The sequence below is a fragment of the Lipotes vexillifer genome, unplaced genomic scaffold (genome assembly GCF_000442215.2).
Source record: "Lipotes vexillifer unplaced genomic scaffold, Lipotes_vexillifer_v1.1 scaffold914, whole genome shotgun sequence".
Classification (NCBI taxonomy): domain Eukaryota; kingdom Metazoa; phylum Chordata; class Mammalia; order Artiodactyla; family Lipotidae; genus Lipotes; species Lipotes vexillifer.
In genome coordinates, this window is record NW_006780388.1 from 1,747,497 (window position 1) to 1,759,851 (window position 12,355).

The window sequence follows — 12,355 nt, forward strand, 5'->3', positions numbered from 1 at the left end:
TGCGGTACACGGGCCTCTCACTGCTGTGGCCTCTCCCGCTGCAGAGCACAGGCTCCGGACACGCAGGCCCAGCGGCCATGGCTCACGGGCACAGCCGCTCTGCGGCATGTGGGATCCTCCCAGACCGGGGCACGAACCCGCGTCCCCTGCATCGACAGGCGGACTTTCAACCACTGTGCCACCAGGGAAGCCCCACAGCAGCTTTTAAAGTTTCTTCCTGAAAGTCAGCTCTGATCACTTTACAGATGCCTTTGAAGTGACATGGCCAAGTTCAACATCAAGGAAGAAAGCCAATAATTGGGAAAAATAGAATTTACCACCCTTCCAGAACCCACAACCAAATCAAGCAACGGTCCATCAGGAAAACGTAAAGCGACCATAGGTGTCTGGGGTCACGGGAAATCAGGGGCTTGCACCGAATGAGGTGGGGGAGGAAACTGTTGCCGAGACCTCAGCCCAAGCACTGAGGTGGACGGTCTGGAGCTCGCGGGGGTCCACTGCCATCCCCAGCCCTGGAGAGCCCTCGCCCGTCTCTCGTCAGCAGCAGGGAAGCAGGTGCTTCACGAAGGCTCCCTGGAGAGCAGCCCTGAAGTTCAAGGCCACACTTCTGGCTGCCTCCGGATTTCTCCTCGGCAAACTCGAACTTCCAGAGGAATTTCTGGGAAATGCGGCTCCCATCTTGTTACAGGCCGAACGCTGGTGTCCGCCCCAAACCCCTAGGTTGAGGTCTGACCCCCCCGTGACGGTACTTGGGGACAGGCCTGCGAGGCTACGAGGCCCAGAGGGCGGGACCCCCCGACCGGAAGGCGGCGGACGCGGTCTCACCTGGAACCGCCCGTAAGACAGCGGCCAACCTGACTGAGCTCTTCCCGGCGCCTGGGGGCGCGGCCTCAAGGTCCCCACCGTCGGGGAGTAGGCGGCGGGCGGGCCCCGAGGCCGCAGCCCCGCGCCTTAGGAGCAGGGACCGCCAGCCGCTCCGCGCTCCCGCCGCCCGCGCCCATGACGGCGGCGCGCGCGGGACACGGCCCATTCCCGTGTATTTTTGAAATCTGTCTCCCTCTACTTTTTTTCTGACGTATTTTAAAGCATATATAGCATTGCTTAACACGTAAAAGCTTTTTGCCTTCTTTTTCACCAAATATCTCTACAAATCAAGTCCTTTGTTCTAAAATACTCGCAATGCCATGTGCACATCCAACAACATTAACGGTGATGCTGCAATGTTCTCTCGTGCTCAGTGCGCATGCAGGTTCCCGCTGCCTCCTAACCTCCACTCCGCATTTGGCTGGTTGGATTCAGGATTCAGGCCAGGTCCGCACATCGAGGTTGGTGGAGTCTGAAGTCTCATTGAGTCCTCAGCAGATTCTCCGAGGTGCCCTGTCTCCAGAATTTGGGGTACGGAAGGAGCAGACAACCCCTAGGTCCCACTCCCAGTCCATCATGTATCTGAAGTTCCTTTCTGCTCTGGGGAGCCAAGCCGGGAGGATGCTGGGGCGGGGTTGCCCCAGCCCCGACCTTCCCGGGTCTCACTCCTGGCAAGCAAGGATCCGCTTTCTCCCTCCAGTGACGTCTCATTTCTGACCCTGAATCCCGGGAGACTGGATCCTAAAGCAGAGGGCGTGAGCAGGGTCGGTGTCGCGGCAGGCTCCACGGGGTCTCCAATCCCCTCCAGCAATCCACCACCAGGTCGCTGGTTCCAGCAACTCAAGATCGTCCAAAGGACAGACCAAGAAATGTTGGGGCCAAATAAGTTTTTAAATAAAAATAAATTTCTTTTAGATAATTCGAAGGAAGTATGGATGGAGTTATGCGAACAAGTGGAATCCAGTTAAGTCTAACAATTATTTTGGGTTCACGGGCTTGTTTGCATATATACAGTGGTGGGTCCCTTATCATTGCCCCATTTCGGGCCACGTGTCCGCGCGTCGCAGGATCATCTCGGGCTGGCCCGCCCCGAGTTCTCTCCGTGCCTCAGGGCTCCCGGGGGCGGCAGAGCCGCTGTCTGTCCTTCCGTCCGTCGGTCAGTGTGGAGCCTTAACCCTCCCCCCCCACCCCCCGCAGCTGCTCTCCGGCTGGGGACACGGCGAATTCCAGGCATTCTCAACACGCAGGTCGCCCGATGGTGCTCCACGTCCCCGCTGACCCCGGGGCCTACCCAGCCCAGTCATTTTGGGTTATCCACAGCCAGTCAACTTTCCAAACGTGGCCACAGTCTACCAAGCACGGGTGCCCGGCTAGCTTCGTCAGTAAAGAGTGAGACCCTTAATCTCAGGGTCCTTGGTTTGAGCCCCATGTTGGGCGTTCTTTTGACAGAACCTCTAAGCAATTCCTGGCATTCGGTTTAGGTACAAAATGCACCAAAGTCTAGTCTGATGAACCGGGTCCAGACGCTGCCACATCCGCAGCCTGTCACTTCTCAATGAGTCACCCTGCCCAAGCTCTCACAGGCCTGGTGTCTCCTCCTTACAGTGGGTCCACGAACTCACTTGATTCCTCAACTTCTTTAACCAAAGGAACCTTAGAAATGGGTCCATCAAAGATTTGAACCTGGCTACCAGAGAAAAGCCACCCACCAGTTTCTCCTTTGGTTTATTTAGTCGACGGAGCGAGCTGCTACTATTATCTGTGCATCTGCAAGACAGCGTGGTGTAAAAAGCTCAACTTATACTAGGATATTCCTTTGGGAGTGAGGGGTGTACTGGATTCCAAGTCACAATCGTCTCTCAAACAGGAGTGACCCTACAGGGCAGAGGAGCCCAGACCACTGTGAGGAAGGACGAGGGTGAAAACCAGGGTGGGCATGTCCATATCTGGTGAATGCGACAGCAGTGTGTCCCACATCCCAACTACTCTTTTTTTGCGGTACGCGGGCCTCTCACTGTTGTGGCCTCTCCCGTTGCGGAGCACAGGCTCCGGACGCGCAGGCTCAACGGCCAACGGCCATGGCTCACGGGCCCAGCCGCTCTGCGGCATGTGGGATCTTCCCAGACCGGGGCACAAACCCATGTCCCCTGCATTGGCAGGCGGGCTCTCAACCACTGTGCCACCAGGGAAGCCCCCAACTACTCTTTAAAAGAGGGGCTCGCCCAGGATTTGAACCCAGGACTTCTCACACCCTAAGCAAGAATCGTACCACCAGACTAACGAGCCACCTCCTGAGGGTCATTTGTTCTCCTCTTGAGTTCAACGTGGCTCTGTCCTCACTGGTCTGCACTGTCTCGGTTTTCTCAACCATGGATTGTTTCCCTTTTCCCCATGAATGTCAGGGAAGGATTTGATTCCATGGACAGGAGGGGGATGGAAAGGCTCAGCACTGCCACACGCTGAGACTCCCAAGTCGGCAAGTCCCGATGTGGGTTTTGGAGGGTCCCGCTCCTCCGCTCTCCTCTCCGCCTGTGGAAAACTGAGACGATCAGCTCAGGAGAATGTCCCCAGGTCCCTCTTCAGTCACTGGGCTAAGGGCTGGGCAGCGGAGTGAAGCTGAGAGCCGGGTTTGGCCCCCTGCCCCTGGCGTGGCGGGCTCCCCGGACGCCCCCGGGACCGCCACCCCCACCCCCACGCCACTCACTGGAAAGACCCGCCGCGGGGTCCCGAGGGCTGGGCAGCGGAGTGAAGCTGAGAGCCGGGTTTGGCCCCCTGCCCCTGGCGTGGCGGGCTCCCCGGACGCCCCCGGGACCGCCACCCCCACCCCCACGCCACTCACTGGAAAGACCCGCCGCGGGGTCCCGAGTCTCACACCCTGTCCAGATCAGAGAACTGCCTCCCGGAGCCCCAGACTCGCGTCCCAGTGCAGACAGCAGCTGGGAAGGGGCCCCGGCGAGGGGGTTTAGGTAGGGAGCAAAAGGATGAAGGAGGAAGTTGAGGAAACTCAGGGAGCCCTCAGGGGACACTCCCCGCCCCGCGTTGCCGTTGCCGTTGCCACTGCTGTGACCTGGGTCACGGCCCCTCCATGTCCACTGAGCACACCCAGACACCAGACTTCAGTGTCCAGGCCCGATCTGGCCACTCGAATCCAACTGGGATCTGGGTCTGCCACCCCCTGGGCCTGCCACATGATCCATCCTCACAGGCCCTGACCCCACACCAGCTCTGCCAGGGATTCCGTTTCTGCCATAAAATGACCAGAAAAAGCAAACTGGGCTCCTTGGGGATTTGAAGCCAAAGTGAGGGTAAGAACTCCTCCACAGGGACCTTCCTCTGCAGTTCGCACTTCCTGTTCACTGGACAAATGCCCAACTGGAGGCAGGCCCTAGACTGAGGGCATGGGTAGAGGGGAGCAGACGCCGGGTGCCAAATGGGGTAAAGGCAGGCCTGAGGGAGGGATACCACTGACACAGAAGAGGACTTTGCAGAGGAAATAACCTGCTGGTGGAGGCAGTAGTGCTTTCCCCTCAAGAAAAGGGGAGTCTTAAAAGGCTCTGGCTATAGGAGAAGAAAGTGCTGGCCAGGGAGCCTGGTTACCCCAGTTGACCCCCACCAGGCCTCAGGGGTGGGAGAGGCCTCCCTGGACATCCAAGTGGGGCCCGGGTTTCTGTGCAGGAAACCCACTCGCTTGGGGACTTGAGAGTCAGGAGGCATGAAAGGGGCACCCAGCATGCACGACCCTGGGCTTAACTGGAGAAACAAGCGTTTAGGTCAGAGAAGAGGCCCACCAGCCCCCTGCCCCCTCTGCATGTTCTCGAAGATCTGGCTCTTCTAGAGCCACAGAGCCAGACTCCCCCAGGCCACGAGGGCCACCCAGTCTCCAACAGCTAGAGGAAGGGACGGGCGACCAGGAGGAGGAGGGAATGCCTGTGGCCCGGGTGAGTGAGAAAGTCTCCCAGGCCAGAAATTTCACCAAATATGGGACACAAATCCAAGACCTCGAGAATGAGACTCTGCCACCTCCCAACCGGCCAGTCCGGGTGAGCCTCGAGCATCTCGGGGTCCCTCTTGGTCTGAGCTTGGCCCCAGAAAACCCTCACAGTTCTGGAACCCTGATGTAGGGGTCAGAACTGGGGTTGGTGCTCGCTTCTTCCTGAATGGCGCTGCCCCGCTAGCAAGGAGTCCAGCATCCACCTGGAAAGGAAGGCCTCCCTGGCTTGTCCCCGAGGCGAGGCCATGGAGCCTTCCTGATTTGCTTCAGGCTACTCGTCCAAAAGAGGGCTGAGAGTTTGATGATGAGAAATCGTCCCTTATTGGAACCCGACACCTCCCACAACCTAAGCGAGGATCACACTGCGATCCTTACTAGTCTCTAGTGATACCCAACCACGTGCCCTTGCCCCCAACTTTCCAGCTCCCTGGAGCTGCTGGGACTACACAGACCCATGGCCGGATGGCAGACAGGAACTTGTTGGGGCTCTCGTCCTCTGCTGAAAGGACCCGAGAATTCAGCACTCCAGTGCCCGAGATGCAGTGTGCACAGGATCCAGGATTTGTCCCTACCATTTTTAGGACAGTAAAGTTCTGAAGAAATACAACTAGTTTGTGAGGAGTATCCTTTTCTAACCTTGCCTGGCTAGCTCAATCGGTAGAGCATGAGACACTTAATCTCAGGGTTGTGGGTTCGAGCCCCATGTTGGACATGACTTTTGCCCTCAGGGCTTGGCTTCACAGGTAAGCAGAAATGATATTACAGAAGTGACCAGATCCATATAAACTAAGCCTCTTCCAAAGGAGGATCTGTTGCTGGTCCAGGGAGGCCGGCATGTGGCCGCCGACCTCGAATCTCACTGGAGCAACTTGCTTTTGTCTCATTAATACCTTATTATATACGTTTTGGAATTTAAAAGTTGAAACTTACTCCACAGTTCCAGATACAGCACACAGAGTGGGTCAGGAGCCCCTCTGAGAGGTTCCTTTTCTAAGAACTTTCTTGAAATTCCCGCGATCGGGGCAAGTGCTTATCAGGCCAAGAATTATTGTCCAAAGTAGGACTTGAACCCATTCAATTTCAGTTCTACACGTGGAACGAGAGCTACGACAGGAGACTTGGAAATGGATTTTCAGCTAACTCTGGCCCTAAGCAGGGACCTACGTGATGCTCCATCCAGGGGTGTTCCCCACCCAGGATCCTCGCCTCCCCCAACCCTGTGTGTCCCCATGTGCATTTGCTTCAGTTTTCCTCCCTCCTGAGACAGAGATGCGGCAGGAAAGGGAGCCCCTCATCTGGCCGTTATTCCTGTCCCAGCCCCTCTCCCCTTTCTAAAGTAGAAAGAAAGTTGGAAATTGTGGGCTACTCCAAGTAGAGGCTGGGTGTCCCTCTCCTCGAGAGGCAGCAGTGAGGGAAATGCGAGCTCCTTTCTTAGGGTGGGGTAGGGGAACCAGAAGGGTTAGCAACACCGGCCCTGAGGCTCTCATGATGTCGGGTCGTCTGGGTATCCAGGTTTCCAAGGTGGGAGCCAACGGGGGGCAGGAGAGGGCTTGGCAGTGGGGAGGTGCCTGCCAGGTTGTGTCCCTCTTGGTGCCTGGATTGGGGCACCCTACTCGTCCAAAAGAGAGAGAGAGACTATATTTATCAGAGTTCTGTTGTAGTCTATTTTTCTGGAGAACTGAGAGAGAGAGAGAGAGAGAGAGAGAGAAAGAGAGCGAGAGGAAGGGGAAAGTGAGGGAGAGATTGTGATTGATTGTAAAAATTGGCTCACACGATTGTGGGGATCCCAAAGTGAAATGTGCGGGGTGGGAATTCCATCAAGAGTCCATGTTCAGACTGGAGTCAGAAGGCAGTCCAAGGCAAAATTCTTTCCTCTTGGGGGTAATCTTAGACTTCTCTCTTAAGACCTTCAATTGATTGGGAGAAGCCCACCCACCTTATGGGAAGATAATTTGATTTACTCAACTCTACTGATTTAAATGTTAGTCACATCTAAAAAATACCTTCACAGCAACATCTAGACTGGTGTTTGACCAAACATCTGGGCACCATAGCCTGGCCAAATTCACACACAAAATTACCCATCACAGGGTCCTGTCAAAGTGCTGGGTTTCCTTCCAGACTTGTGGTTGCCAAGGGGGAGGAGGGTAGGGAAGGGATCGACTGGGAGTTAGAGGTTAACCAATGCAAACTATTATATATAGACTGGATAAACAACAAGGTCCTACTGTGTAGCACAGGGAACTATATTCAATAGTCTGTGATAAACCATAATGGAAAAGAATTTTTAAAAGAATATATATATATGTATATGTATAACTGAATCACTTTGCTGTACAGCAGAAACTAACACAACATTGTAAATCAACTATGCTTCAATTTTTTAAAAAGTGCTGAGCTTCCTTCTTAATAATAGGAGAGACAAGGTACAAAAGCTTACCTTCTACTTTGGATATGTCCCAGTAAGCACCAGACCAGAAAACAGTACCTCCCAAGCTTCTCAGAGATGCTGGTGCATCTCCTCAACCATGCAAGTCGTATTGCCTCTGTGAATAGCATTTCCTGCAGGCACTGCCAAGATCCATAGTCTGTTCCATGGCAGCATGCCGTAGAGCCATGCTGGCGCACCAGTATCTCTGTCCCTTCTGATTCCTTCCTTCACAGTTTGCCATGGCATTTCTGGCAATTCTACTTCATTTAATGTAGGCCATTGCTTTTTCCATCCTTCCAAGAGCCATGCCAGCTGAGTATCACAACCAGTTTGAGGGACCATGCCAGGCGTTAAGTTCTGTGTCATGAAAGAGTGTCCCATATGATAATCTCTCCTTTTTCCAGCTTTTTATTCTCCTCACCCAGATCCAGGACTGTCAGGATCCACTCTGGGCAGACTCTCCAGGTCACCACTGACATGTCATCCAGATCCTACAGAAGCAGTCCCAGTACTTTCCCAGTTGAGTCATGCTGGGATGTGACCCTAGTATTTGGTATGGTGGCCTGGAGGGGAAGTTGGAGCAGGTCTGAAGTGACCAAATGTTTTGTAAAATACCTGCCTCATTTGAGGTTCCTCCTAGTCTCCAGGCAAGGGGGTGGAGGCCTGGGCCCCCACAGCAGGCCCCGAGCATTCAAGGTTCTCAATGCAGCTACCCAGATATCCCCATTGCAAGTTTGAGGGTCCCATTTCTTCCCTATCAGCACCCTGACATTGGTCCAGGACATTTGCTGAGCCTGAGAATTCAAGTCTGCCTCAAGGCCTGCTCCTGAGCCTGGCCTTCAGCTTTATCGGCCTTCACCTGTAGAAGATGTAGGTTGCTTTCAATGCTGCCAGAGCAGCCTCTGATGTTCACACTGCTTTGAATTGGTGATTAGTCCACCGGAGGCTGTCATTCTCGGGGTTCAATGTATTAAAGACATTGAAACATTTTTGTTTCAATGCGTCAACACATAATTCCACAATGCTTACAATGATCACATTTCCACTGTATCTCCAAAATGCCAGAGACATGGGGTGACCTCCCTCCCATACAGCCATCCCAGTTCAACGGGGACAAAAGGCTTAATAATTGCATGGCTCCAGCATACCCGGGTCTCTCAGAAGTCTACCTACCACCAGTGATGTTCTCCTTGGTGCCAGGCAGCCAGAAGGTGATTCAACCTTGGAATCTTGTAACCCAGCAGGACCCTATGGGGCCTTCCAGGGACAGATTCCCCCCATGTCCTTCGCCTGCCCTCATCTGTAGAAAACATTAGCCTCCTAGGCCTTCCCCAAGTTCCAAAGAATAAATTTAATCAGAGAAGTGAGAAAATGCAGAAAGAAAGGAAAACAGTCAAGCAAGACAGTGGTTTAGCCATTAAACAAAGTCAAGCACCTTTACCTCCTCCTCAAGGGCTGTAGATAATATTCTGAGCTGTTTTGCAGAGCCTGAAACCCTCACCAGGTGGTAGAAGTTAACTGTAGATTGCCCAAAAGCACGTATGTAGACCCCAGACCGATTGGAACCAGAAGGTTGATGATGTTGACTCCCAATTACCTCACCACCAACCAATCAGAAGAATGTCCATGAGCTGATCACACACCCCCACAACCCCCATCCCTCACCTTGTCTTTAAAAACCTTTCTCTGAAAGCCATCTGGGGAGTTCGGGCCTTTTGAACGCTAGCTTACTGGACTCCTTGCGCGGTGCCTGCAATAAACGCTGCACTTTCCTTCACCACCACCCGGTGTCAGTAGATTGGCTTTATTGCACAAAGCTGAGCAGACCCAAGTTTGGTTCGGTAACATTCTCATTCTTAGAGTCTGTTTCCAACTATTTTAGGACAAGTTTCCAGGGATTTTTGTGTAATCAGTTCATGAAGGGAACACTCTGAGGAGGCATCTGTAAGGAAGCGGGGGAAGCAGGATAGACCCGTGGGCCAGTATTTAAACTTTTATCCCTCAGCTTCAAACTCATCCTGTAGACCCCGCTTAGTGACACAGTAAGTCCTCTACATACGAACGAGTTCCATTCCGAGAGCACGTTCATAAGTCCAATTTGTTCCTAAGTCCAACAAAGTTAGCCTAGGTACCCAACTAATACAATCGGCTATATAGTACTGTACTGTAATAGGTTTATAATACTTTTCGCACAAATAATACATAAAAAACACAAAATGAAAACATTTTTAATCTTACAGTACAGTACCTTGAAAAGTACAGTAGTACCAGCTACATCACTGCTGTTTTTATGCTTGCTTCCGGACATCCTGGGCTTGAAATAAAGACACTGTACTACTGCCCTCTATACAGTACTGTACAGTAAAGTACACAAAAGCATAACCACTTGTATAGGATGCACGCATGTGACAATATACGCCAGACACGTGAACTAACTTACGTGATTAGACATGCGAACACACATTCGCCTCTTTGAAAGTACGCAACTTGAAGTTTCGTATGTGGGGGACTGACTGTACTGCGCTTTGCCAGAGGATCTGTGTCATATTTTGCCGATAGGAGGCACTCTAGAGGCTGAAAGGCTGGCGGAGGAAGAAGGGACTCTACTTCCTGTTTGCTTCCCGTTCCTACTGCCACCCACCCCACCCAGCCTCGCTTTTTTATTCCTGCAATACTAGTTCTTTCCAGAAATGGCAGCTGAATCCAGTTTATTTTCCCCGCACTCACAGAACCACCCTCATCATGGCTCATGAGAACCACCTGCGCAAGCTGACGGGGTGCCCTGTTGCAGAGCACAGGCTCCGAACGCGCAGGCTCAGCGGCCATGGCTCACGGGCCCAGCCGCTCCGCGGCATGTGGGATCTTCCCGGACCGGGGAACGAACCTGTGTCCCCTGCATCGGCAGGCGGACTCTCAACCACTGCGCCACCAGGGAAGCCCCAGAGATCGGTTTTTAAGCTCCACAATTTCTCTCCAAGCTTCTAACTTTTAATAATCCCAACCTCTTCCTGTGGTCCTCCAGCCCCGTGGGTGATAGCTGCCTTCTCACGGTTCCCTTCTGCCTTCTCAACTGCCTCCTTAACAATGCTTTTTACATAGTTACCAGTTTTCATTAGTCTTACAATAACAAATAGGTTTTCTTACCCTCCCCCAGCTTTATTGAGGTATAATTGACAAATAAAAATGATATATATTGAAGGTGTATAACGTGAGGATTTGATATATCTATACCTTGTGAAATGATTACCACAATCAAGCTAATTAACACATCCATCACTTCACAAAGTTACCTTCTGTGTGTGCGTGTGTGTGTTGAGAATACTTAAGATCTACTCTTAGCAATTTGAAGTTAACAATACGGTATTATTAACTATAATCACCATACTGTACATTAGATCCCCACAACTTATTCGTCTTATAATTAAAAGCTTGTATCCTTGTACCAACCTCTCCCCATTCCCCCCACCCCCCAACGGATGGGTTTTTTGACTGCTGCGTGGACCCTGGTTTGGTAATGAATTTGGGCTTGAGCTCCTTGCCAATGGGAAATGGGATACTGGTGACTCATGGCATGCAAGGGCATCGTTATCAAGCCGCCTATCACCTGGTTGATTATGATGAAGTGCTGGCTGAAGCAAGTGCCCTGGGAGACCACTTGGCTGCTGCACTTGAATCTTACGGCAGTAAAGATGACTACAAGGATTGTGGCATGGAAAGGATTCTCCTGGGTGCATCCGTTTGCTTAAAGAAAGAAAATGACAAGATCAGGCCTTTAAATTTTCAGCCTAAGTCATGTTCAGAGATCCAGGGACGTTTTCTGGCAGACGTAAAATAATCGTATAGCTGCAGGGCTGACATTGCTGAAAATCAAACACATAATCGAATGAAGTATGTTGCAGAATGACAATGTAAGTTGAGTTCATAGACTTGGGAGATCTTCCATGTGGAAGAAACGGCATTGATTATGAAGGAGTGGAGCCGAAGCCTGGGGACATCTAGGTAGGCTCAGACCTAGTTGAGAATCTTGAACCCCTGAGTCATTTGGAGCCTCCCTCGCCAGTGTAAAGCAGCCTGTCCTCTGATATCTGAGAAGAGTAGCCTTCCTGTGTTTGAATATCCTATAATAATCTCACCTGGAGCATGGCAGGTGAGACAGGGGATGACGGTTCTCCTCAAAGCCCACACCAGCCAGCCTTGTTACCCGCTAACACTGGTTGCCCTATAACTACAATCAGATCAGCATGCTGTAGGAGAAGGACAAAGGCTGGCCTGGGAGGAAATCATTCATATGCCAAAAGAATTGCAAATTCTGTTCATTTATGCCAGCAGAGAACTAGGGAATGTGTATGGGAATGGACCCAAGGATGTTAGAATAAGGAGGATGGGATTTTTGCAACTGGTGACATTATTTCTCTGGGTGCACTTCCCAGCAAGCCTGTATCTAATGTGTTATCTTGTGCAGCTGAATGTGGCTCTGCCAGTTTTCTTAGTTGGTTGGCTAAGCATGGAACTCAATGGTGGCCTATGTTTAAGGAGATTAAGATTCAAGGATGTTCCTGGCATCATGTAGAGAAAGGAATCCAAAGACTCTGTGAGACAGAAATGCTAGAACGGGTCTATCATACACGAAAAGCACACCCACCACGCCACTGAGAGGGCCCCAGGGACATTCCCTTCAATAAGGCATTGAGAAACGTTGGTGAGGGAAGCACCAGCAGCCTTGGATAGCTCTGTGGTCACTGTTCTCTGCAGGCCACATATGATGGTGGGAGATGCTGCATTGAGATGAGGTCCCTGGTTTGAGGTCCCTGGATGATGGGACCTCAGGTGCTTGGGAAAGCAGAAGTAAGGCCAGAGCTGGAGGAACAGAAGAGTCCCATCCATGGTTTTTTAAAATAAAAGAGAACTATGTGTATATATGACAAAGCCTCAGCGGCCACCTCCTCTTTGGGCATGTGGTAAAGGAGGCTTCTGATTTTACTTCACCATGTCCTGCAGTTTGGGAGATTTTTACCTTGAGGATGAGGGCATGGATTAAAAAGAGAGAAAACTTTATTATGTACGAAATC

At 51.8% G+C, this 12,355-nt stretch overlaps 1 non-coding gene across 1 annotated transcript; it reads left to right on the forward strand.

Moving 5' to 3' along the window:
- The first annotated feature begins 5,494 nt into the window (after positions 1-5,494).
- TRNAK-CUU (transfer RNA lysine (anticodon CUU)) lies at positions 5,495-5,567 on the forward strand. Its single transcript has one exon. It is a non-coding gene; the product is annotated as a tRNA-Lys (tRNA).
- Positions 5,568-12,355: the final 6,788 nt, after the last annotated feature.